The sequence below is a fragment of the Arachis ipaensis genome, chromosome B8 (genome assembly GCF_059453495.1).
Source record: "Arachis ipaensis isolate K30076 ecotype BB chromosome B8, ASM5945349v1, whole genome shotgun sequence".
Classification (NCBI taxonomy): Eukaryota; Viridiplantae; Streptophyta; class Magnoliopsida; order Fabales; family Fabaceae; genus Arachis; species Arachis ipaensis.
The window spans coordinates 96522628-96549877 of NC_142443.1; positions in this window are offsets into that span (position 1 = coordinate 96522628).

Below are 27250 nucleotides of genomic sequence, written 5' to 3' on the forward strand. Positions count from 1 at the left end.
ATACTCGATATGAAGAGCCTAACTTGTGTCAGAGAGGTACAACAACTCAATGGGAGATTAGCAGCCTTATCCAGATTCTTAGTGGGATCAGCGATAAGATCTCTCCCCTTCTATGCCACTTTAAGGAAAGGAAAGAAGTTCGAATGGACAATGGAGTGCGAGCAAGCCTTCCAGGATTTCAAAAATTTCCTGGGACGACCGCCTATCCTAACTCGACCATGAGAGAAAGAACCACTCGTATTATACCTTACGGTAGGAAGTCAGGCAGTAGCCTCAGTGCTGGTTCGGGAGGATGACAAAGAGCAACAACCTGTATACTTCATTAGTAAAGCGCTGCAGGGATCCGAGCTTAACTACCAAAAAATAGAAAAGTTCACGTACACTCTCATACTGACATCTCGACAACTCCGCCCGTACTTTCAGGCTCACACCATTAAGGTTCGGACCGACCAGCCCAAAAAAGGGATACTGCAGAAAACAGATCTAGCAGGCAGAATTTTACAATGGGCGGTCGAGTTATCCGAGTTTGACCTCCAATATGAAGCTCGGACAGCCATCAAATCACAATACTTGGCCGACTTCATTGCAGAATTCACAGATACCCTGAAAACCCCCACAGAATGGAATCTCTACGTGGACGGGTCTTCAAATAAGACTGGAAGCGGCGCAGGTGTGATAATAGAAAGCAACCAAGGAACCCAAGTTGAGCTTTCCCTCAAATTTGGGTTCTCGGCCTCAAACAACTAGGCAGAATACGAAGCGTTACTAGCTGATTTGAAGCTGGCTAAGGAGGTTGGAGCTCAAAAACTCAACATCTTCAGCGATTCACAAGTAGTCACCTCACAAATAACAGGGAGCTACCAAGCCAAAGATCCCACCATGAAAAAGTATTTGGATAAAACCAAGGAACAGCTCGGACAACTCGGGGAATATAAGATCTGCCACATACCCCGCGAACAAAATGGCCGAGCTGATGCACTCTCAAAATTAGCCAGCATCAAACCAGGGGGCAACAATAGAAGCCTTATCTAGGAAATGCTGCAGAATCCATCAATCTTGGAAGAGAAAAAAGTCCTAACCATAACAAGTTAGGATCAAGGATGGATGACCCCCATAATTAATTACCTCAAAACAGAAACACTCCCCACAAATGAGAAGGAGGCAAATAGGTTAAAACGGGAGGCTCAGTACTACACCATCATAAACAACTGATAAACCCCAATTTTGTGGTTTATCTTGTGCTTAATTTGGGGGATTTTATCACCTTTTCTCACATTTATTCAATGAAATAGCATGGTTTTTCAATTCTCCCTTGATTTGTGCTTAAATGTGAAAACATGCTTTTTAGGCCCTAAAATTGGTGATTTTAATCCACTTTAATTCCATTCGATGCCTTGATGTGTTTGTTGAGTGATTTTAGGTTCATAAGGCAAGTATTGGATGGAAGAAGTGAGAAGAAAAGCATGCAAAGTGGGAGAACTCATGAAGAAATGAAGGAACCGTAAAGCTGTCAAGCCGACCTCTTCGCACTCAAACGACCATAACTTGAGCTACAGAGGTCCAAATGAGGCGGTTCCAGTTGCGTTGGAAAGCTAACATCTGGGGCTTCGAAATGATATTAAATTTGCCATATGTTGCTTCACGTCAAGGGGCGCGCACGCGCACTTTGCGCGTGCGTGCCGATTCTGCCGTGGCCCACTAAGGTGAAATCGCCCCCAGCGATTTCTGAAGCACTTTGGGCCCAACCCAACTCATTTCTAATGCTATTTCATGTAGAATTCAAGCTTGGGCAAGGGGGGAGCAATTTTTTGTAGCATTAGCATCATGTAGGTTAGTTTCTAGAGAGAGAAGCTCCCTCTTCTCTCTAGAATTAGGTTAGGATTAGGTTAATCTCTCATAGATCCATGTTTAATTCCTTGCTTTCATCTTGTTTCTTCTACAATTTCTTGTTCTTACTACTTGATTCTCTTAGTTCTCATGTTAATTTTACCTTTTATGCTCTTTTATGTTCATGGATGTTCACGTTGAATTTGATTTTCTTTTAATGAAATTTATGTTTGATGTTTCTTTTATTGATGATTTGAGTTATGATCTTATTTTTCTTGCAATTGGTAGTTGGTAGATTTACATTCCTTGCAATTTTACTATGCTTTCCTTGTATGCCTTCCAAGTGTTTGATAAAATGCTTGGAAGGATGTTAGAGTATATTTTGAGCATTCTTGGCTTGGAAAGAGTGATTGGGCATTCTTGAGTCATGAAAACCCAACTTATGTTGGTGATCTAGAGTTGTTAGCTAGTATTGTTTCCATTGACGCTAACCTTTTGCTAATTTAATTAGTAAGTTGGTTAGGACTTTTGGATTGATATTAGCTAGTCTCGTTAGACTTTCTCCCTATTTGTTGGAGTTGACGTAATGAGATAAATTCTTGTTTATATTTGTGACATGATTAATTAGTCTTATTTGACATTCTCCCGATGTGTGAGTTAACTAAATAAGGCGAATTAATCATGCATGACTAGGATAGAAAGCCTATGATCTCAATTCATTGCCATAAATGTCTCTCTTTATTACTTGCTTTTCTTTATTTACTTGTCCTCTTTAATTACTTGCTTAATTTCCTATTTTGTGTCATTTATTTTAGTGCCCTTCTTATCAACCCAAAATCCCCTTTACCCCTTCATAGCCAATAAGCATACACTTCATTGTAATTCCTCGTGAGACGACCCGGAGTCTAAATACTTCGGTTAATTCTTATTGGGGTTTGTACTTATGACAAAACCAAAATTTAATTTGATGTGAGAGTTGTTTGTTGGTTTGGAGCTATGCTTACAACGAAATTCTTCTTTTTATGAGAGAAATTCTTAACCAACACGATTCTTGCCTATCAAATTAATGGCGCCGTTGCCGGGAAGTTGCAATGGTGTTACATTATTGGCTATTGTATATATTGTGAATAGCTTGATTTTTGGTTTGCTTGTTGGTTTTTGCTAGTTGTAGGACTTAGTTTTCTTTATTTCTTGTTAGCTTTTGCTTTTATTTTCTCTTATCACCATGAATTCTCATCACTTTGGCTATGAGTGTGGTTCAAACTATGTTGTAGGAAATGAAAGCTTTAATGAGGATGTGCATCAAGAATTTGGAAATCGAAGATGGGAGGAGCCTCAAGCCTATGGACAACCTTCTTGGCAACCACCTCCTCCGGTTTCTTATGGGTACAATTCAAATCTTGATGCATACCAATCTAATGTATGTGATGACCCTCATTGTGGTTGTCAACCACAATCATCATATGCATATGAATCCCCTCCTCAATATACCCCTCCACCATACTCACATGCCTTATACCACCATTCACCTCCATATGATCCTAACCCATACCCACCATACCAACCACCATATGAACCACATCTAGAACCACCACCTTTCCAATACCAATACTCCTATGAACCACAAAGTTCACACACACCACGTCAAGAATTTTACTAATATGAATCACCTTCCAACTACAATACCCTTCCCTCAAACAATGAACCCTCTCTTCCACCCTCACCTCCCGATGAAGCCTCCATGTTGGAATTCGGAGATCTTAAATCTCATCTCTTAAGGCGACAAGAGGAGGATGAAAAGAAGTTTGCGGAGCTAAGAGCTAAGATGGTTATCATGGTAGAAGCCGTTAGCAACATCGTCTCATCTTGCCTAAGTCTATGCGATCAAGGCATTCCCATTGTTGAATATGGAGAAGCAACCAAGGAGCTTAGTGAGGGAGTGAACTTGAAGCTCCAAGGTGAAGAAGAGGAGTTAAATCAAGAAATGCAACCAGAGGAGAAGGTAGAGATGATTGAACCAAAGGAAGTAGTGGTTGGAACCTTGGGACATGTTGAGTACATAGAGGAATCACAAAGTGAAGAGCCTTCGTCCATGGAGTTTGAAGTTGATGTTGAGGAGGAGAGTGCACAACCTCCAAGGCACAATGTGATTGAAGAATTGGAAGAAGTGTCCCAAGAAATAGGTCCTCCTATTTATGACGATTCCGAGTTAACATGTGATCCTTTTGAGCTTGAAGAACCCTTCCCCACTCTACTTGGAATTGATGATGAGGTAGATTTCACTCAACCTCCTATTTATAATTTGAGTGACGGGGAAGAGCTAGAGGACATTGGTGAAGAAGAATCTGAACTTGAGGAAGTTTGGCAAGAGGTAGAGCATGAAGTATCTTGTCAAGTGGTGGAAGCCTTCCAAAAAGGATGGACGGGAGTGGAACGTGTTTTGTCAAGACCGTTGGGAACTCCTCCACCTAGGTTATTATCTAGTCCTTCATTTGAGTGGGTAAAACCTCTAACTCTTATCTTTATTATCCCACTTGAATATGGTTTGCTTGAGACAGATGGCCAACTTAGGGTGCTTTGTGGAATTAAGCGTAAGAGGAGGATGTTTAGTGGTTGGCATTGTAAGTCTAGGCTCATTATGGTTGGAAGCTCAAAATTGAGGAGCATGGATTGGTGTAGTGCTCAATTGAATGGGTCTAGGAGGATAGTTTGGTGCTTCCATGAGAATTCATCTCTCTTGCCACCCGGAGGAAATCACCATGATCAACTCAAGGACGGGTGTGAAAACAAAGTGTGGGATCCCGGACCACACAAGGAAAACTAACTTTGGGAGCCTAGGGTTTGTGAAGAACTCCATCAAAGCTTGGAGTTATTAACTTTGAATGATGATGCACAATGGAAGTCCAAGCATTGGTGGATGTTCAAGGATGCATTCAAGCACAAGCCGCCTTGATGAGGAGCTCTCCATAAGTCCAACTTAAGGACAATAAACAAAAGTGCTAGTGGGAGACGACCCACCATGGTAAACTCTTTTCATTTTATCTTTTGTAAATATTGGTAATTTAGGTTTAATTTCATATTTTGTTTAGTTTAATGAGTTTATTTGGGAATCTAGTAGGTTAAATAAGGTTTTATGATGTGGTTGGTAGTTGTTTGGAGATTTGGAATGCTTGGTTTGGTGCAAAAACATAGAAAACAATTTTTGAAAAATGGAGCACCAACCCGCGCGTGCGCGCACCTGGCGCGTACGCGTGCCTTGATAAACCCCGATTTCGTGGTTTATTTTGTGCTTATTTTGGGGGATTTATCCACCTTTTCCCACATTTATTCAATGAAATACCATGATTTTGTAATTCTCCCTTGAATTGTGCTTGAATATAAAAACATGCTTTTTAGGCCCTAAAATGGTGATTTTAATTCACTTTAATTCCATTCGATGCCTTGATGTGTTTGATGAGTGATTTCAGGTCCATAAGGCAAGTATCGGATAGAAGAAATGAGGAAAAAAGCATGCAAAGTGGGAGAACTCATGAAGAAATGAAGGAACCGTAAAGCTGTCAAGACCGACCTCTTCGCACTCAATCAACCATAACTTGAGCTACAGAGGTCCAAATAAAGCGGTTTTAGTTGCGTTGGAAAGCTAATATCCGGGGCTTCGAAATGATATAAATTTTGCCATATGTTGCTTCACGATCAGGGGCGCGCACGCGCACTTTGCGCGCACGCGCCGATGCTGTCCGTGGCCCACTTTAATGAAATCGCCCCCAGCGATTTCTGAAGCACTTTGGGTTTGGGCCCAACCCAACTCATTTCTGATGCTATTTGAGCCAAGGAATGCAGGGAAGTCAACACACTTAGTCATAGTCTAGTTACATTATGCTTTAGTTTAGTTTTCTAGAGAGAGAAGCTCTCACTTCTCTCTAGAATTAGGATTAGGATTAGGTTTAGTTCTTAGATCTAGGCTTTAATTCATGTTTTCTTCTACTTCTTCTTCTTAATTCCTTGTTGTTACATTTATCATTCTTCCATTGTTGTTATTACTCTCTTCTACTTTATTTGTAGATCTACTTTTGCTCATCCTAATTTCTTTTAGTGTAATTTGAAGTAATTCATTTAGATCTTGTTTCCTTTGATTGTTGTTATTGATTTCTTACATTCAATTGTTGTTAGAATTTACTCTTGTAACAAATTTACTATGCTTTGCTTTTATGCCTTCCAAGTATAGTTGGATCTCTTTTTAATTCTTGCATTTTGTGATGTTTACTTTTCTTGCACTCTAGGTGTTTGTTAAAATGCTTCCTCTAGTTTTTGAGTAGTGTTTTTTACTCTTGTCCTAGGCTAAGGGAATTGAGTGACCTTGAGTCATTGGGTCTCATTGAATTGGTGATTTGAGAACCCTTGGTGATCAATTTGATACTCATTGACGCCAACCCACTACTAATCTAGTTAGTAGGTAGGTTGGGACTTATGGGTTGATGTGATCAAGCCTATTTGACGTACTTCAAGCCTAGGAGTAGATATTACGTACTTAAGGCTTTGGAAGTAGACTTAATGGGTTGGCCTCTCATAATTATCAATATTTGGTATGTAGACAAGGATGGTGATCTCAATTACCTATATCTAGCCAAGAGTTCTTACTATTTCTTTTATTAGTTCTTGTTGTTTTACTTTCTTGTCACTTATATTTTTTTGTCAAATATCAAATCAACCCCCCTTTTGCATTTTCATAGCCAATAATTAAACACTTCATTGCAACTCTTCGTAAGACGACCCGGAGTCCAAATACTCCGGTTATAAATTCATTTGGGGTTTGTTACTAGTGACAACCTAAATTTTTGCATGAGAGGACTATTGTTGGTTTAGAAACTATACTTTGCAACGAGACTTCAATTGTGAATTCTAAACCATCAAAAATTCTCTTCATCAAAATGGCGCCGTTGCCGGAGAGTTGCAATGGTGTTGTGTTATTGGTTATTGTATATATGTGAATAGTGTGAATATCTTGTTTTTTTTCTTTATTCGCTAGTTTTTGTTAGTTTTATTTTGCTTTTCCACTATGAACTCTCACCTTGGCTATGAGTTTGGTTCTAATTGTGTTGTAGGAAATGTGAACTTCAATGATGACACTCATTATGGATGGAACCAACAAAGATGGGAGGAGCCTCAAGGAATTGATCACTCCTATTGGCAACAACCTCCGGATACTTATAGCCCTTAACAACCATACTCACAAGCCTCATATCACCAAACACCTCCATATGATCCCAACCCATATCCACCATACCAACCACCTTGTGAACCATATGAACCATATGAAGAACCACCCCAATTCCACCACCAATACCCTCAAGAACCACCACCTCCATACTATTACCAAGATGAATCACCTCCCATGTATGATAACTTTCAACCACATAATGAATTTCCCTTTCCACCACAACCCTCCAAGGAAGAACACCCACATCCATCCATCCAAGAGTCAATGGATCGTCTCAAGGAAGAAATGGATCGGCTTCAAGCAATAATCCGTCAAAAGGAGCAAGAGGAAGCCCAAAGGAGGAATTATGAAGCTATTGAGGCTAACCTTGCCAAAATCAAAGCCAACTTGGACTCATGGGACTCATGCAATAAGCAAAGCATCTCCACGGATGAATGTGAGAAATCAACCGAAGAAAGGAGCATGAAGGAGATTTTAGAATCTCAACATGAGGACAAGGAGATGGGGTATGTCTTACAACAAGTGGAGGAGGGAGAGATTGTTAAAGAAGAAGAAGTGGTTGAAGAGTTAGAGGAAGTTGAACAAGAGGTGGATTCCAAGTTTGAGAACACTTCCACACCAAGTAACATTGTTGAGGATTTTGTGGAAGTTGTTGAACCCTCTTCCATTGAGCTTGAAGGCGATGTTAAGGAGGGTGCGCAACCTCCTAAGCATATAATGAATGATGAAGAATTGGAAGAAGGTGAGCAAGCAACAAATCTTCCTCTTAAAGATGAGCCCACACCAACACATGATCCTTTGGTATTTGAAGAATCTTCTCCTCTTGAAATTGAGGTGGATATTGAGACAAGTTCTACATTACCTCCAAGTTGTGATATGAAGAATAGAGGAGAGCTAGAAGAGGTTGGTGAGGAAGTAATTGGACATGAAGAGCCTTGTCAAGAGGTGAACATGGAAGAAGCTTGCCAAGAGGTGGAGGTTGATGAGAGAACTTTTGCGTGGTCTAGAAAATTGCAGATAAATCCTCGTTGCAAGTATAGCTTCTAAACCAACAAAAGTCCTTTCATACAAATGTGTTGGGTGTCACAAGTAACAAACCCCTTTAAAAATTATTAACCGAGTATTCAAACCTCGGGTCATCTTTTCAAGGAACTGCGAGGAAGTATGTTCTTATTATTGGCTATAAAGGTTGTAATCGGGGTTTAGAAGATGAGAAGCAAGTAATTTAAATGACAAGTAAAGTAAATAGCACTTAAAATAAATAAATACTGTAAGGCAGACTTTTGGCAAGGTAAGAGAAGTTGGAGGTCCAACATAGTTATCTCTCTCAACTATAATGAAAGTTGAATCTAAACTCCACTTGGTCAACCTTTACTAGGGCAAGGGAAAGTCAAGGGAATAATTAAATTGACCTTTGAATCCTATTTATTTCCTAAGAAAAGGTTGGGATTCCTTAAGTTCAGCTCAATTAGCAAGATAACGATTATCAGTTATGTTGAGTTTAATAACTGTTGAGTTACTGAATTCTTAACCAGGACCAAAAGGGGAAAAAGTAAAATTGCTGGAATAATAAAAGAAATGTCCTTAGATGGGAAGCAATGGTAACTTAAATCAAAGAGAACAATCATAAACTGAAAATACCTCAATTATCATTAATTCAAATAACAGTTCGTAACATGGAAGAATTCATAGATTCAATTATAAAGGTAAATAGCCAACTCAGATACTGAAATAAATAAATAAAGTGAAAGGGAAGTTTAAAACAAAGAAATATAAAACCTGGATTGAGAGTCACTCTTAAAGCGAGAAGAAATCCTAAATCCTAATCCTAAAAGAGATAGAGGAGAAGATCTCCCTCTCAACTAAATCTAAATCATTGAAAGTAACAAAAATTGCGAGCTCCCTTTGAATGGGTGCATTCCCACACTTTATAACCTCTGGTCTATGCTGTCTGTACTTGGATCTGGGCCAAAAAGGGCTTCAGAAATCGCTGGGGGCATATTCTGTAAATTTTGATACGTGGCCTCTGGTCACGCGGTCGCGTCATTTGGAGCTTTTCCTTGCCACGCGGTCGCGTCAGTCACGCCTCCTCGTCGTATGCGTTCTGCTTATGTCGCGCGGTCGCGTCAGTCATGCGGCCGCGTCGCTGCATCTTCGCTTCTGGCACGCGATCGCGTTGTCCATGCGATCGCGTGAATACCAGTTTCCTTCAAAGCTCCCTTTTGCTTTCTCCTTCCATTTTTGTATGTTTCCTTTTCCATCCTTTAAGTCATTCTGCCTTAGAAAATCTGAAACTACTCAACACATTAATCACGGCATCGAATGGAAATAAAGGTAATTAAAATAGTTAATTTTTAAAGCTTAGGAAACATGTTTTTCACAATATGACATAATAAGGAAGGGAAAGTAAAACCATGCAATTAATATAAATAAGTAGGTGGAGGATTGAATAAATCACTCAAATTAAGCACAAAAGAACTCATAAAATATGGGTTTATCAAAGGTATTCAAAGAAGAGCACAAGGGAATGGAACTTACAAGACCGTTGGAGACGTCCCTTCCTAAGTTACCATCCAACACAACATTCAAGTGGGTAAAACTCTTATCCCTAAGCTTTAATTTCTCACTTGAATATGGTTTGCTTGAGACGGATGGGCAACTTAGAGCTCTTTGTGGGGTTAAGAGCAAAAGAAAATTGAGTAGTGGGTGGAAATGCCAATCAAGGTTCTTTATGGTTGGAAATTCAAAGTTCAAGTGCAATGATTGGTATAATTCTCAACTAAAAGGGTCTAGGAAGATGCTTTGGTGTTCACTTGAGAATTCAGATCACTTCTCACCCAATTGGAATTGTGATGATCAACTTGAAGAGGGGTGTAGAAATAAGATTTGGGATCCAGGAATAGATGAAGATCAATTTTTGAAGCCCTTAGCTTGTGTGGAACTTCATCAAAGCTTGGTGCCATTAGTTTTGAATTTTGGAGCTTACTTGAAGTCCAAGCATTGGTGGAGGTTTCAAGATGAGTACAAGTACAAGCCACCATAACAAGGAGCTTTCCAAAAGTCCAACTTAAGGACTTAAACTAAAAGTGCTAGGTGGGAGACACCCTACCATGGTAAACTCTTTCCACTCTCTTTTAGATTTGGTCAATAAGTGATTGGAGTTGCCATTGTAGGTAGTTTTTCTTATTTTATATACTCTTATGCATTTTGCTTTTGTTGGTAGGTTGTTTATTGCATTCATGCTTTTCTTAGAATAGTTGTAGTTAGATTGCATTTTGCTTATAGTATAAGTTTTGTTTTTAGTGTATTTGAAAATTTTTCAAAAAAACCAAAAAGTTTTGTTTTTAGAATGTTTATAGATTAGGAGAGTATTAAATTCTGTGTTTGTGCTTCTTTAAAAAAAAAAACGGGAATCGGCGCCCAAGCCAGCAGTGCGCGCGCGCGGGTGGTGCATATCACACTCCTGGTACAAAAACCAGAGAGTTGTGCCCACTTTATGCCTACTTTGTGTCAGGCGATCCGCACGTAAGCACGCATGGCGTGCGCGCGCCGATTGTCCCTGTCGCATCCGCGCCCAGCGCATGGCGCGCGCGCGCGGATTGTACCTGCTGCATCCGTGCTTAAGCACTCATGGCGCATATGCACGGATTTGCACCCTGTTTTCCTCCTTTCTCTTTTCTCCTTCTTTCTTCTTCTCTTCTTCTTTCTTTCTATTTTTTTCTTCTTTTTCTTTTTCTTCCTCTCTTAAAATTTTTTTTTTAAAAAACAAAAAAATAAAAAATAAAAAATAAAAAAATAAAATATATATATATATAAAATAAAAAAAATTAAAATTTTTTTTTTCTTTTCTTTCTCTTCTCTTCCAATTTCTTTTATTGCATTTGATTACTTTCATTTATTGCATTTTAATTTTGTTTTTATAGCTTGTTCTTATTTTATTTTCTAAGTTTCTTATTTTAATAATGGTGTTGAATTTTCTTACTCAATTGTTGAGAATTTCTTGGTTAATCTTGCTGCTACTTAACTGGTTTGATATTGTTGGGTGATAAAATTTCTAATTCAATGCTTAACCCTTGATGATCCTTGTATCCTTTGTGCATTGATATGAGCTTACATATCTTTCATGACTCACTCTTTCTATTTGAACTTGATGCTTTTGAATGCTCTTTATGTTCTGACTTTTCTCTTGCATCAAGTATTAAAATGCACCGAGGACGGTGCAAATTTCTAAGTGTGGGGAGGTCGTCCGACCGATCTCCATGGGTAACAACTTCCTTTTTCAACACCAATTCGTAATTTTTGTCTTTGTTAGATTAGTTGTTGCATTGCATGATAGATTGCATGTTAGTTAGAATTTGTACATTTTTTTTTACCACTTCCTTTTTATGTTAGGACTACTTGGTTAGGGTGATGATTTCTTTTCCAAGAAAAATTGTTTTTAGGGCACCCTACCAATTTGAAAAAAAATTGTATTAGACTTGCTTGAAGGAATTTATTTTGGAACATGGTTTTTGAGCTAAGAACACAAGCTTGTGAGATTTGAGCCTAACTGCGTGGTTACATTTTATAACCACTTATTCTTCCTTCTTGTGTGCAGTATTCTCTTTCTATGATTGTAATCTTTGATTTGTTTGATTCTCTATGTCCATTATTTTGTGTATTCATGCATTTATATGATTGAGGCCATTGTTTCATTAGCTCACTTACCCAAATATCCCTACCTCTTATCATCCATTGTTAGCCAATTTGAGCCTACGATTAACCCACTTTGTTCTTAATTTTAGCACATTACAAGCCTTAAAGCGAAAAACAATAAATGTCCTTTATTTGGATCTTTGATTAGCTTAGGCTAGTGTGTATGTGTATCATTCAAGTATGGGAATTCTTGGGACATTGGGTGAATAAAAGGGTAGTTTTGTGTTTTTGTTGTAAAAATTGGGAATTGGGTACATATTCATGTATTGATAAAATGTATAGACCTTATGCATTGATGTTCTTGTATATAGTTTGAAAAAAAAAAAGAGAAAAAGAAAAAGAACAAGAAAAAGAAAAAAAATAGAAAGAAAGGAAAAAGAAAAAAAAAAGAAATAAAAAGGGGACAAAATGCCCCAAAGCAAAGTGAAGCTCAATAAAGATCAATGCATATGAGTTGTAATAAAAAAAGAAAATGCATGAGTATGTGAAAAAGTGAAAAATGGGTAGTTAGGATAGCCTAAATTGTATAGGTTGCTATACAGGTTAGGTGGAAAGTTTAAGGTAATCAAAGATTCAAATTTCAAGTCCACTTGACCAAATATACATCCTTACCTTAACCCTAGCCCCATTACAACCTATGAAAAGTCCTCATGATAGTTGTATGCATGCATGAAATAAATGTTGATTGTTAGATGAAAAACGAATCTTGGAAAGCATGATTAGAAGAGCATTGAGAGAATCGACCCTATACACTTGAGCGACTAGAGTGCAAACACTTCCAGTGAGGGTTCGATGCTCAACTCCATGACTCCCGACTTTCATGAGCGTTCTTCTTGCAAGTCTATTTGAACTTCATTTTTATACTTGAATTGGTAGGATTCATGAGTCGTCATACGACCTTAGCCCTACCCATTTATACATGCTCTTGGAGGATTGATTTAATTTTAACCAAGTAGGTAGAATAATTTTGCATTTAGTTGCATTTATATAGTTTAGGTTGCATATAGTTTATTTACATTGAATAAATGTTGATACCCTTTGTTCTCTCTTGATTTTAGCATGAGCACATGCTTAGTTTAAGTGTAGGGAGATTTGATAAACCCCGATTTCGTGGTTTATTTTGTGCTTATTTTGGGGGATTTATCCACCTTTTCCCACATTTATTCAATGAAATAGCATGGTTTTGTAATTCTCCCTTGAATTGTGCTTGAATGTAAAAACATGCTTTTTAGGCCCTAAAATGGTGATTTTAATTCACTTTAATTCCATTCGATGCCTTGATGTGTTTGATGAGTGATTTCAGGTCCATAAGGCAAGTATCGGATGGAAGAAATGAGGAAAAAAGTACGCAAAGTGGGAGAACTCATGAAGAAATGAAGGAACTGTAAAGCTGTCAGGTCCGACCTCTTCGCACTCAATCGACCATAACTTGAGCTACAGAGGTCCAAATGAGGCGGTTTCAGTTGCGTTGGAAAGCTAACATCTGTGGCTTCGAAATGATCTAAATTTTGCCATATGTTGCTTCACGTTCAGGGGCGCGCACGCGCACTTTACGCGCGTGCGCCGATGCTGTCCGTGGCCCACTTTAATGAAATCGCCCCCAGCGATTTCTGAAGCACTTTGGGCCCAACTCAACTCATTTCTGATGCTATTTGAGCCAAGGATTGCAGGGGAGTAAACACACTTAGTCATAGTCTAGTTTCATTATGCTTTAGTTTAGTTTTCTAGAGAGAGAAGCTCTCACTTCTCTCTAGAATTAGGATTAGGATTAGGTTTAGTTCTTAGATCTAGGCTTTAATTCATGTTTTCTTCTACTCCTTCTTCTTAATTCCTTGTGGTTACATTTATCATTCTTCCATTGTTGTTATTACTCTCTTTTACTTTGTTTGTAGATCTACTTTTGCTCATCCTAATTTCTTTTACTGTAATTTGAAGTAATTCATTTAGATCTTGTTTCCTTTGATTGTTGTTATTGATTTCTTACATTCAATTGTTGTTAGAATTTACTCTTGTCACAAATTTACTATGCTTTGCTTTTATGCCTTCCAAGTATAGTTGGATCTCTTTTTAATTCTTGCATTTTGTGATGTTTACTTTTCTTGCACTCTAGGTGTTTGTTAAATTGCTTCCTCTAGTTTTTGAGTAGTGTTTTTTACTCTTGGCCTAGGCTAAGGGAATTGAGTGACCTTGAGTCGTTGGGTCTCATTGAATTGGTGATTTGAGAACCCTTGGTGATCAATTTGATACTCATTGACGCCAACCCACTACTAATCTAATTAGTAGGTAGGTTGGGACTTATGGGTTGATGTGATCAAGCCTATTTGACGTACTTCAAGTCTAGGAGTAGATATTACGTACTTAAGGCTTTGGAAGTAGACTTAATGGGTTGGCCTCTCATAATTATCAATATTTGGTATGTAGACAAGGATGGTGATCTCAATTACCTATGTCTAGCCAAGAGTTCTTACTATTTCTTTTATTAGTTTTTGTTGTTTTACTTTCTTGTCATTTATATTTTCTTGTCAAATATCAAATCAACCCCCCCCTTTGCATTTTTATAGCCAATAATTAAACACTTCATTGCAACTCTTCGTGAGACGACCCGGAGTCCAAATACTCTGGTTATAAATTCATTTGGGGTTTGTTACTAGTGACAACCTAAATTTTTGCATGAGAGGTCTATTGTTGGTTTAGAAACTATACTTTGCAACGAGACTTTAATTGTGAATTCTAAACCGTCAAAAATTCTCTTCATCACGCCTCAAGCATTTTCGACCATCCACGCGGATGCGCCATGTACGCGTACGCGTGGATTGAGTTTTTTCACCCCTCCATACATTTTCCCGAGAGTTGTGCCTGGAGTGTGCCAACTTTGTGCCCAAAGGTATGCGCACGCGCAGCTTGTGCGGACGTGCCACTCTCGAAATAACCCACCGTCGCGCATGCGTGCCGTACGCGTCCGCGTCGCTTCCATTTCATCCATCCACGCTTAAGCGCACATGACGCACATGCGTGGATTGCCCTGTTTCACTCACTCTCTTTTCTTCTCCTCTTTCCATTTCTTTCCTTATTCTCTTCTCTTTCCACCCTTCAATCATCATCCAACACTACCAAGCATCATATAACACCTTTTCTTTTAGTTAGTTAGTTAGTTTAATTTTCATTTAACTTTTGTTTTCCATTATAAGTGTTGGATTACTGATCTTGTTTACTGTTTACTGCTGCTGCTTATTGATAGGATGTTAGTTTAACATCATTGGTGTTAATTGTCACTGTTGGATTCTTTGTTGAGGTTATATTTGGTTACTTGGTTTGGAATTTTTCATGTTCAACACTTTTGAATACCAAGTACATGTTACATTGCCTTCATGCTTCTTAACTCTTTTGAATTGCATGTTTTGGCCACCATGCATTCGTCATCTATTGTTAGGCAATTGCATATTATCAATGCATTTTTTTAGGATGCTTGTTCTAAGTGACCATCACCTATTTCATGCATTGAGATTGTAGAATTGTGAAATTTGATCGAAAGCTTACCTAGTGACATATTTTTGAGCTTCGTAAAGCTTTGTGGGCCATGCTTGCTATGTGATTGATTTTCACTTCTATCTTCTTTTTCCTAAGCTCCATAGCATCTATGTGTTTCACCTCTATGTCACTTAGGCGTTGCAACAACTTCAATATGTGTCATTGTTTGATGTGTGAGCTCTCTATACCATTTTGTTTATCAAATTTACTTACACATCAATCAATGTCCATGCATTATCCAATTTCACAATTGCTTGATTTTTGCTTGAATGCTTTTATACTTCTTCACTACTTGTTTGGTTGCCCTTACCCTACAAGTCTTTTGAAGTATTTCAAGCACACTAGAATGAGTGAAGTGTATGCTTTCTTTTGTGTAAATGTGACATAGCTTTTTATACTAGCGTGTGTGTGTGTTCTAAACCGCGCGTAATTTTAGAACCCACACACCTATTTTTCATCAATGTCACACTAATTCGCTCGTTCAATTCTAGTGACTCACCTCATTCTAACAATTCACGCTTCTTTGCTTTTATATTTTCTCATCTTACGGTGTTTATTTGGTTTTTCATGATTGATGCACCATAAGCAAAAAATGGAAGCGGAAGGAAGAACACGTAGCACCGGTTGACCCACCAGCTGAAGGTGGCAATTCGGAAAGTCGTCGTACCCCCTTGCTCATTTAGTGCACCGAGGACGATGCAATCTTTTAAGTGTGGGGAGGTCGTCCGACTGATCGGCGTTTTTAGGTGACAAGTTTCTAATCCTAACACTTTTGCATTCCATTTTAGGATTTTTAGTTGTATTTTCTTATTTTGCATATGCATATATTAATCTTAGTCAAAATCATGATATTTTCCAAGGATTTTATCTATAGGGCACCCCAATTTATTGGAAAATTTTTTTTTTAGAACTTGCTTGAATTATATACTTTGTGGAACATGATTTTTGAGCTAAGAACACAAGCATGTGAGATTTGAGCCTAATTGTGTGGTTACATCATACATAACCACTTATTTTCATTCTTGTGTGCATTATTCTCTTCCGATGATTGTAATCCTTGATTTGTTTAATTCTATTTGTCCATTATTTTGTGTATACATGTATTTATATGATTGAGGCCATTGTTCAAATAGCTCACTTACCTAAATAAGCCTACCTTTTATCTTCTATTGTTAGCAAATTTGAGCCTATGGTTAACCCATTTGTTCTTAATTGTAGCACATTACAAGTCTAAGTGAAAAATAATAAATGTCTCTTGTTTGGATCTTTGATTAGCTTAGGCTAGTGAGAGTGTTTATCATTTGATTTTGGGAGAGTTGGGAACATTGGGTAGAGATAAAAGTGTGTTTGTGTTTTTATTGAAAAATTTTTGGGAATTGGGTACATACTCATATATTAATCATGTGTAAACCATATGCATTGATGTTCTTGTATACATTTTAGTTTGAAAAGAAAAAAGAAAAAAAAGAAAATATATAGAAAAGAAAGAAAAAGAAAAGCAATAAAAAGGGGACAAAAATGCCCCAAAGTTCAAAGTTCAATAAAGATCAATGCATGTGTGTGGTAATCAAAAGAGAATGCATGAGTGTGTGAAAAAGTGAAGAATGGGTAGTTAGGTTTGTTTAGAATTGTATAGGTTGTCATAGGTTAGGTGGGAAGTTTAAGTTAATCAAAGATTCAAATCTCAAGCCCACTTGACCATATGCATCCTACCTTGACCTAGCCCTATTACAACCTATGGGAAAGCCCTCATGATATTTGTATGCATACATAAAGTAATTGTTGATTGTTAGATGAAAAATAAATCTTGGAAAGCATGATTAGGGGAGAATTGAGTGAATCAACCCCATACACTTGAGTGCCTAGAGCGGATACACATCCGGTGAGGGTTCGATCGCTCAATTACATGTCTCCACCCATGATCATCTCTTTTCTTGTAAGTTTGTAAAATCTTTTTAATAATTCAATTCAATTGAGGGTTGAGTGATTGCTATTGCCTTAGCCCTTGTGTCTGTATATGTATTCTTGGGAATTGATTTATTTTGACTAAGTGGATGCATTCATGTAGATAGATTGCATATAGATAGGTTGCATGTAGTTAGATTGCATTGAATAAATGTTGATGTCCCTTTGCTTCTTTCTTGATTTTAGCATGAGGACATGCTTAGTTTAAGTGTGGGGAGATTTGATAAACTCCGATTTTGTGGTTTATCTTGTGCTTAATTTGGGGGATTTTATCACCTTTTCTCACATTTATTCAATGAAATAGCATGGTTTTTCAATTCTCCCCTTGATTTGTACTTAAATGTGAAAACATGCTTTTTAGGCCCTAAAATTGGTGATTTTAATCCACTTTATTTCCATTCGATGCCTTGATGTGTTTGTTGAGTGATTTTAGGTTCATAAGGCAAGTATTGGATGGAAGAAGTGAGAAGAAAAGCATGCAAAGTGGGAGAAGTCATGAAGAAATGAAGGAACCGTAAAGCTGTCAAGCCGACCTCTTCGCACTCAAACGACCATAACTTGAGCTACAGAGGTCCAAATGAGGCGGTTCTAGTTGCGTTGGAAAGCTAACATCTGGGGCTTCAAAATTATATAAAATTTTCCATATGTTGCTTCGCGTCAAGGGGCGCGCACGCGCACTTTGCGCGTGCGCGCCGATTCTGCCGTGGCCCACTAAGGTGAAATCGCCCCCAGCGATTTCTGAAGCACTTTGGGCCCAACCCAACTCATTTCTAATGCTATTTCATGTAGAATTCAAGCTTGGGCAAGGGGGGAGCAATTGTTTGTAGCATTAGCATCATGTAGGTTAGTTTCTAGAGAGAGAAGCTCCCTCTTCTCTCTAGAATTAGGTTAGGATTAGGTTAATCTCTCATAGATCCATGTTTAATTCCTTGCTTTCATCTTGTTTCTTCTACAAGTTCTTGTTTTTACTACTTGATTCTCTTAGTTCTCATGTTAATTTTACCTTTTATGCTCTTTTATGTTCATGGATGTTCACGTTGAATTTGATTTTCTTTTAATGAAATTTATGTTTGATGTTTCTTTTATTGATGATTTGAGTTATGATCTTATTTTTCTTGCAATTGGTAGTTGGTAGATTTACATTCCTTACAATTTTACTATGCTTTCCTTGTATGCCTTCCAAGTGTTTGATAAAATGCTTGGAAGGATGTTAGAGTAGATTTTGAGCATTCTTGGCTTGGAAAGAGTGATTGGGCAATCTTGAGTCATGAAAACCCAACTTATGTTGGTGATCTAGAGTTGTTAGCTAGTATTGTTTCCATTGACGCTAACCTTTTGCTAATTTAATTAGTAAGTTGGTTAGGACTTTTGGATTGAGATTAGCTAGTCTCGTTAGACTTTCTCCCTATTTGTTGGAGTTGACGTAATGAGATAAATTCTTGTTTATATTTGTGACATGATTAATTAGTCTTGTTTGACATTCTCCCGATGTGTGAGTTAACTAAATAAGGCGAATTAATCATGCATGACTAGGATAGAAAGCCTATGATCTCAATTCATTGCCATGAATGTCTCTCTTTATTACTTGCTTTTCTTTATTTACTTGTCCTCTTTAATTACTTGCTTAATTTCCTATTTTGTGTCATTTATTTTAGTGCCCTTCTTATCAACCCAAAATCCCCTTTACCCCTTCATAGCCAATAAGCATACACTTCATTGTAATTCCTCGTGAGACGACCCGGAGTCTAAATACTTCGGTTAATTCTTATTGGGGTTTGTACTTATGACAAAACCAAAATTTAATTTGATGTGAGAGTTGTTTGTTGGTTTGGAGCTATGCTTACAACGAAATTCTTCTTTTTATGAGAGAAATTCTTAACCAACACGATTCTTGCCTATCAAATTAATGGCGCCGTTGCCGGGGAGTTGCAATGGTGTTACATTATTGGCTATTGTATATATTGTGAATAGCTTGATTTTTGGTTTGCTTGTTGGTTTTTGCTAGTTGTAGGACTTAGTTTTCTTTATTTCTTGTTAGCTTTTGCTTTTATTTTCTCTTATCACCATGAATTCTCATCACTTTGGCTATGAGTGTGGTTCAAACTATGTTGTAGGAAATGAAAGCTTTAATGAGGATGTGCATCAAGAATTTGGAAATCGAAGATGGGAGGAGCCTCAAGCCTATGGACAACCTTCTTGGCAACCACCTCCTCCGGTTTCTTATGGGTACAATTCAAATCTTGATGCATACCAATCTAATGTATGTGATGACCTTCATTGTGGTTGTCAACCACAATCATCATATGCATATGAATCCCCTCCTCAATATACCCCTCCACCATACTCACATGCCTTATACCACCATTCACCTCCATATGATCCTAACCCATACCCACCATACCAACCACCATATGAACCACATCTAGAACCACTACCTTTCCAATACCAATACTCCTATGAACCACAAAGTTCACACACACCACCTCAAGAATTTTACCAATATGAACCACCTTCCAACTACAATACCCTTCCCTCAAACAATGAACCCTCTCTTCCACCCTCACCTCCCGATGAAGCCTCCATGTTGGAATTCGGAGATCTTAAATCTCATCTCTTAAGGCGACAAGAGGAGGATGAAAAGAAGTTTGCGGAGCTAAGAGCTAAGATGGCTATCATGGTAGAAGCCGTTAGCAACATCGTCTCATCTCGCTTAAGTCTATGCGATCAAGGCATTCCCATTGTTGAATATGGAGAAGCAACCAAGGAGCTTAGTAAGGGAGTGAACTTGAAGCTCCAAGGTGAAGAAGAGGAGTTAAATCAAGAAATGCAACAAGAGGAGAAGGTAGAGATGATTGAACCAAAGGAAGTAGTGGTTGGAAGCTTGGGACATGTTGAGTACATAGAGGAATCACAAAGTGAAGAGCCTTCTTCCATGGAGTTTGAAGTTGATGTTGAGGAGGAGAGTGCACAACCTCCAAGGCACAACGTGATTGAAGAATTGGAAGAAGTGTCCCAAGAAATAGGTCCTCCTATTTATGACGATTCCGAGTTAACATGTGATCCTTTTGAGCTTGAAGAACCCTTCCCCACTCTACTTGGAATTGATGATGAGGTAGATTTCACTCAACCTCCTATTTATGATTTGAGTGACGGGAAAGAGCTAGAGGACATTGGTGAAGAAGAATCTGAACTTGAGGAAGTTTGGCAAGAGGTAGAGCATGAAGTATCTTGTCAAGTGGTGGAAGCCTTCCAAAAAGGATGGACGGGAGTGGAACGTGTTTTGTCAAGACCGTTGGGAACTCCTCCACCTAGGTTATCATCTAGTCCTTCATTTGAGTGGGTAAAACCTCTAACTCTTATCTTTATTATCCCACTTGAATATGGTTTGCTTGAGACGGATGGCCAACTTAGGGTGCTTTGTGGAATTAAGCGTAAGAGGAGGATGTTTAGTGGTTGGCATTGTAAGTCTAGGCTCATTATGGTTGGAAGCTCAAAATTGAGGAGCATGGATTGGTGTAGTGCTCAATTGAATGGGTCTAGGAGGATAATTTGGTGCTTCCATGAGAATTCATCTCTCTTGCCACCCGGAGGAAATCACCATGATCAACTCAAGGACGGGTGTGAAAACAAAGTGTGGGATCCCGGACCACACAAGGAAGACCAACTTTGGGAGCCTAGGGTTTGTGAAGAACTCCATCAAAGCTTGGAGTTATTAACTTTGAATGATGATGCACAATGGAAGTCCAAGCATTGGTGGATGTTCAAGGACGCATTCAAGCACAAGCCGCCTTGATGAGGAGCTCTCCATAAGTCCAACTTAAGGACAATAAACAAAAGTGCTAGGTGGGAGACGACCCACCATGGTAAACTCTTTTCATTTTATCTTTTGTAAATATTGGTAATTTAGGTTTAATTTCATATTTTGTTTAGTTTGATGAGTTTATTTGGGAATCTAGTAGGTTAAATAAGGTTTTATGATGTGGTTGGTAGTTGTTTGGAGATTTGGAATGCTTGGTTTGGTGCAAAAACATAGAAAACAATTTTTGAAAAACGGAGCACCAACCCGCGCGTGCGCGCACCTGGCGCGTACGCGCGCCTTGATAAAACCCCGATTTCGTGGTTTATTTTGTGCTTATTTTGGGGGATTTATCCACCTTTTCCCACATTTATTCAATGAAATAGCATGATTTTGTAATTCTCCCTTGAATTGTGCTTGAGTATAAAAACATGCTTTTTAGGCCCTAAAATGGTGATTTTAATTCACTTTAATTCCAATCGATGTCTTGATGTGTTTGATGAGTGATTTCAGGTCCATAAGGCAAGTATCGGATGGAAGATATGAGGAAAAAAGCATGCAAAGTGGGAGAACTCATGAAGAAATGAAGGAACCGTAAAGCTGTCAAGTCCGACCTCTTCGCACTCAATCGACCATAACTTGAGCTACAGAGGTCCAAATAAGGCGGTTCTAGTTGCGTTGGAAAGCTAACATTTGGGGCTTCGAAATGATATAAATTTTGCCATATGTTACTTCACGTTCAGGGGCGCGCACGCACACTTTGCGCGCACGCGCCGATGCTGTGCTTGGCCCACTTTAATGAAATCGCCCCGAGCGATTTCTGAAGCACTTTGGGTTTGGGCCCAACCCAACTCATTTCTGATACTATTTGAGCCAAGGAATGCAGGGAAGTCAACACACTTAGTCATAGTCTAGTTTCATTATGCTTTAGTTTAGTTTTCTAGAGAGAGAAGCTCTCACTTCTCTTTAGAATTAGGATTAGGATTAGGTTTAGTTCTTAGATCTAGGCTTTAATTCATGTTTTCTTCTACTCCTTCTTCTTAATTCCTTGTTGTTACATTTATCATTCTTCCATTGTTGTTATTACTCTCTTCTACTTTATTTGTAGATCTACTTTTGCTCATCCTAATTTCTTTTAGTGTAATTTGAAGTAATTCATTTAGATCTTGTTTCCTTTGATTGTTGTTATTGATTTCTTACATTCAATTGTTGTTAGAATTTACTCCTGTCACAAATTTACTATGCTTTGCTTTTATGCCTTCCAAGTATAGTTGGATCTCTTTTTAATTCTTGCATTTTGTGATGTTTACTTTTCTTGCACTCTAGGTGTTTGTTAAAATGCTTCCTCTAGTTTTTGAGTAGTGTTTTTTACTCTTGGCCTAGGCTAAGGGAATTGAGTGACCTTGAGTCATTGGGTCTCATTGAATTGGTGATTTGAGAACCCTTGGTGATCAATTTGATACTCATTAACGCCAACCCACTACTAATCTAATTAGTAGGTAGGTTTGGACTTATGGGTTGATGTGATCAAGCCTATTTGACGTACTTCAAGCCTAAGAGTAGATATTACGTACTTAAGGCTTTGGAAGTAGACTTAATGGGTTGGCCTCTCATAATTATCAATATTTGGTATGTAGACAAGGATGGTGATCTCAATTACCTATGTCTAGCCAAGAGTTCTTACTATTTCTTTTATTAGTTCTTGTTGTTTTACTTTCTTGTCATTTATATTTTTTTGTCAAATATCAAATCAACCCCCCCTTTGCATTTTCATAGCCAATAATTAAACACTTCATTGCAACTCTTCGTAAGACGACCCGGAGTCCAAATACTCCAGTTATAAATTCATTTGGGGTTTGTTACTAGTGACAACCTAAATTTTTGCATGAGAGGACTATTGTTAGTTTAGAAACTATACTTTGCAACGAGACTTCAATTGTGAATTCTAAACCGTCAAAAATTCTTTTCATCAAAATGGCGCCGTTGCTGGAGAGTTGCAATGGTGTTGTGTTATTGGTTATTGTATATATGTGAATAGTGTGAATATCTTGTTTTTTTTTCTTTATTTGCTAGTTTTTGTTAGTTTTATTTTGCTTTTCCACTATGAACTCTCACCTTGGCTATGAGTTTGGTTCTAATTGTGTTGTAGGAAATGTGAACTTCAATGATGACACTCATTATGGATGGAACCAACAAAGATGGGAGGAGCCTCAAGGAATTGATCACTCCTATTGGCAACAACCTCCGGATACTTATAGCCCTTAACAACCATACTCACAAGCCTCATATCACCAAACACCTCCATATGATCCCAACCCATATCCACCATACCAACCACCTTGTGAACCATATGAACCATATGAAGAACCACCCCAATTCCACCACCAATACCCTCAAGAACCACCACCTCCATACTATTACCAAGATGAATCACCTCCCATGTATGATAACTTTCAACCACATAATGAATTTCCCTTTCCACCACAACCCTCCAAGGAAGAACACCCACATCCATCCATCCAAGAGTCAATGGATCGTCTCAAGGAAGAAATGGATCGGCTTCAAGCAATAATCCGTCAAAAGGAGCAAGAGGAAGCCCAAAGGAGGAATTATAAAGCTATTGAGGCTAACCTTGCCAAAATCAAAGCCAACTTGGACTCATGGGACTCATGCAATAAGCAAAGCATCTCCACGGATGAATGTAAGAAATCAACCGAAGAAAGGAGCATGAAAGAGATTTTAGAATCTCAACATGAGGACAAGGAGATGGGGTATGTCTTACAACAAGTGGAGGAGGGAGAGATTGTTAAAGAAGAAGAAGTGGTTGAAGAGTTAGAGGAAGTTGAACAAGAGGTGGATTCCAAGTTTGAGAACACTTCCACACCAAGTAACATTGTTGAGGATTTTGTGGAAGTTGTTGAACCCTCTTCCATTGAGCTTGAAGGCGATGTTAAGGAGGGTGCGCAACCTCCTAAGCATATAATGAATGATGAAGAATTGGAAGAAGGTGAGCAAGCAACAAATCTTCCTCTTAAAGATGAGCCCACACCAACACATGATCCTTTGGTATTTGAAGAATCTTCTCCTCTTGAAATTGAGGTGGATGTTGAGACAAGTTCTACATTACCTCCAAGTTGTGATATGAAGAATAGAGGATAGCTAGAAGAGGTTGGTGAGGAAGTAATTGGACATGAAGAGCCTTGTCAAGAGGTGAACATAGAAGAAGCTTGCCAAGAGGTGGAGGTTGATGAGAGAACTTTTGCGTGGTCTAGAAAATTGCGGATAAATCCTCGTTGCAAGTATAGCTTCTAAACCAACAAAAGTCCTTTCATACAAATGTGTTGGGTGTCACAAGTAACAAACCCCTTTAAAAATTGTTAACCGAGTATTCAAACCTCGGGTCGTCTTCTCAAGGAACTGCGAGGAAGTATGTTCTTATTATTGGCTATAAAGGTTGTAATCGGGGTTTAGAAGATGAGAAGCATGTAATTTAAATGACAAGTAAAGTAAATAGCACTTAAAATAAATAAATACTGTAAGGCAGACTTTTGGCAAGGTAAGAGAAGTTGGAGGTCCAACATAGTTATCTCTCTCAACTATAATGAAAGTTGAATCTAAACTCCACTTGGTCAACCTTTACTAGGGCAAGGGAAAGTCAAGGGAATAATTAAGTTGACCTTTGAATCCTATTTATTTCCTAAGAAAAGGTTGGGATTCCTTAAGTTCAGCTCAATTAGCAAGATAATGATTATCAGTTATGTTGAGTTTAATAACTGTTGAGTTACTGAATTCTTAACCAGGACCAAAAGGGGAAAAAGTAAAATTGCCGGAATAATAAAAGAAATGTCCTTAGATGGGAAGCAATGGTAACTTAAATCAAAGAGAACAATCATAAACTGAAAATACCTCAATTATCATTAATTCAAATAACAGTCCGTAACATGGAAGAATTCATAGATTCAATTATAAAGGTAAATAGCCAACTCAGATACTGAAATAAATAAATAAAGTGAAAGGGAAGTTTAAAACAAAGAAATATAAAACCTGGATTGAGAGTCACTCTTAAAGCGAGAAGAAATCCTAAATCCTAATCCTAAAAGAGATAGAGGAGAAGATCTCCCTCTCAACTAAATCTAAATCATTGAAAGTAACAAAAATTGCGAGCTCCCTTTGAATGGGTGCATTCCCACACTTTATAACCTCTGGTCTATGCTGTCTGTACTTGGATCTGGGCCAAAAAGGGCTTCAAAAATCGCTGGGGGCGTATTCTGTAAATTTTGATACGTGGCTTATGGGTTGATGTGATCAAGCCTATTTGACGTACTTCAAGCCTAGGATTAGATATTACGTACTTAAGGCTTTGGAAGTAGACTTAATGGGTTGGCCTCTCATAATTATCAATATTTGGTATGTAGACAAGGATGGTGATCTCAATTACCTATGTCTAGCCAAGAGTTCTTACTATTTCTTTTATTAGTTCTTGTTGTTTTACTTTCTTGTCATTTATATTTTCTTGTCAAATATCAAATCAACCCCCCCTTTGCATTTTTATAGCCAATAATTAAACACTTCATTGCAACTCTTCGTGAGACGACCCGGAGTCCAAATACTCCGGTTATAAATTCATTTGGGTTTCGTTACTAGTGACAACCTAAATTTTTGCATGAGAGGACTATTGTTGGTTTAGAAACTATACTTTGCAACGAGACTTCAATTGTGAATTCTAAACCGTCAAAAATTCTCTTCATCACGCCTAAAGAATTTTCGACCATCCACGCGGATGCGCCATGTACGCGTACGCGTGGATTGAGTTTTTTCACCCCTCCATACATTTTCCCGAGAGTTGTGCCTGGAGTGTGCCAACTTTGTGCCCAAAGGTATGCGCACGCGCAGCTTGTGCGGATGCGCTGTAACAACCCTGATTTTCGAGTACGTGAGATCTTTTCTGAAGGCATGGATTTCTACGAAAGATCAGTAAAGGGAACACCTCTGTTATATCATCAAGCATCTCAATCCTTATTATCATTATGTCATCCTTAAGCTAGAACCTTTTCCGAGGCAAGCTCGATAACGCGGTCACGAAGAACCTAGTTTTTGAACCGTATCGGTTGGCAGTTTTGATTCTGATTTTCGTAAATAGTCTCTGTTTGACGAACCGGACTCGATTCATGAGAGGAGCGAGATAATAGTATAATATTATCATTATATTAGTATTAGAACATGCTTGAATGATATTATAAGGTTACCTGGTCTGTTTTTGTTAAAAACAGAAAATCGGTTTAACCGGGTTTACGGTTTACTGGTGTAGCTTAGCACCAGCACTCTCTGATGACTTTAGCAATGCTAAGGCCTCATTATACATGTTCTATTCTCATAATAAATATGTTACTAGTGTCATTTATGCTAGTAGCTCAGAAAATAATTTTTAGAGATATTTTTACAAGTGTTCCGATACATCTAGTTTTAGTAGTTGTACACCTGAGATATTTTAATATTATTTTAACCCACCTCCAAGCCAACCAATCACAACTCACCTTACACCCCCAAGACCTCCAAGGCTGTCTCATTTCATCATTTTGGCCGAAATTGAAAGGAGAGAAAAGAGAGAAAACTTCATGAACACTTAATCTTCAAAGCTTGATTTCTTCTGAACCAAAACTCAAATTAAAACTCCGATTTCACCAAAATGATCCTCTCTTCTTCCTTTACATAACCATGTGACTTATCAAGGCTGAAAATAAGGTGAGATGTCTGTCTCCCTCCCTCTTCAATTCGGTTTTCAAGGAAAACCATGCCAAACATGTGTTTTCTTGATGTTCTTCCTTAGGAATCATGCTTAACTTGACTTGAGGGCCAAGAAACATTAATTTTCAGCAAGTCTAAGGTGAGATATCTCTTCCTAACGTGCTGAGGGAGATTTGGTCAGTTGAGAGTTTGTGGATTTAAAGTTGTTCTTGATGTGTTTTAGGAGGAAAAAGTGCTTAAGGACCACCTGAAAGTCTAACCGAATTTGGAGCAGCAAATCAAGGTAGGGTGTGACGAATTTAATCTTGATTGATTGTGTTTGAGATGTGTGATTATGATATGGTTTGGTTATGCTTGAAATTGATTGCTTATATGAGTTATTCTTGATGAAAGTTTGTTGAAATTTTGATGAAATTTGATGATATTCAAGCTATGAATGTTGTTCTTGAGGGCTGCTGGAAAAACGAACCCTAGGC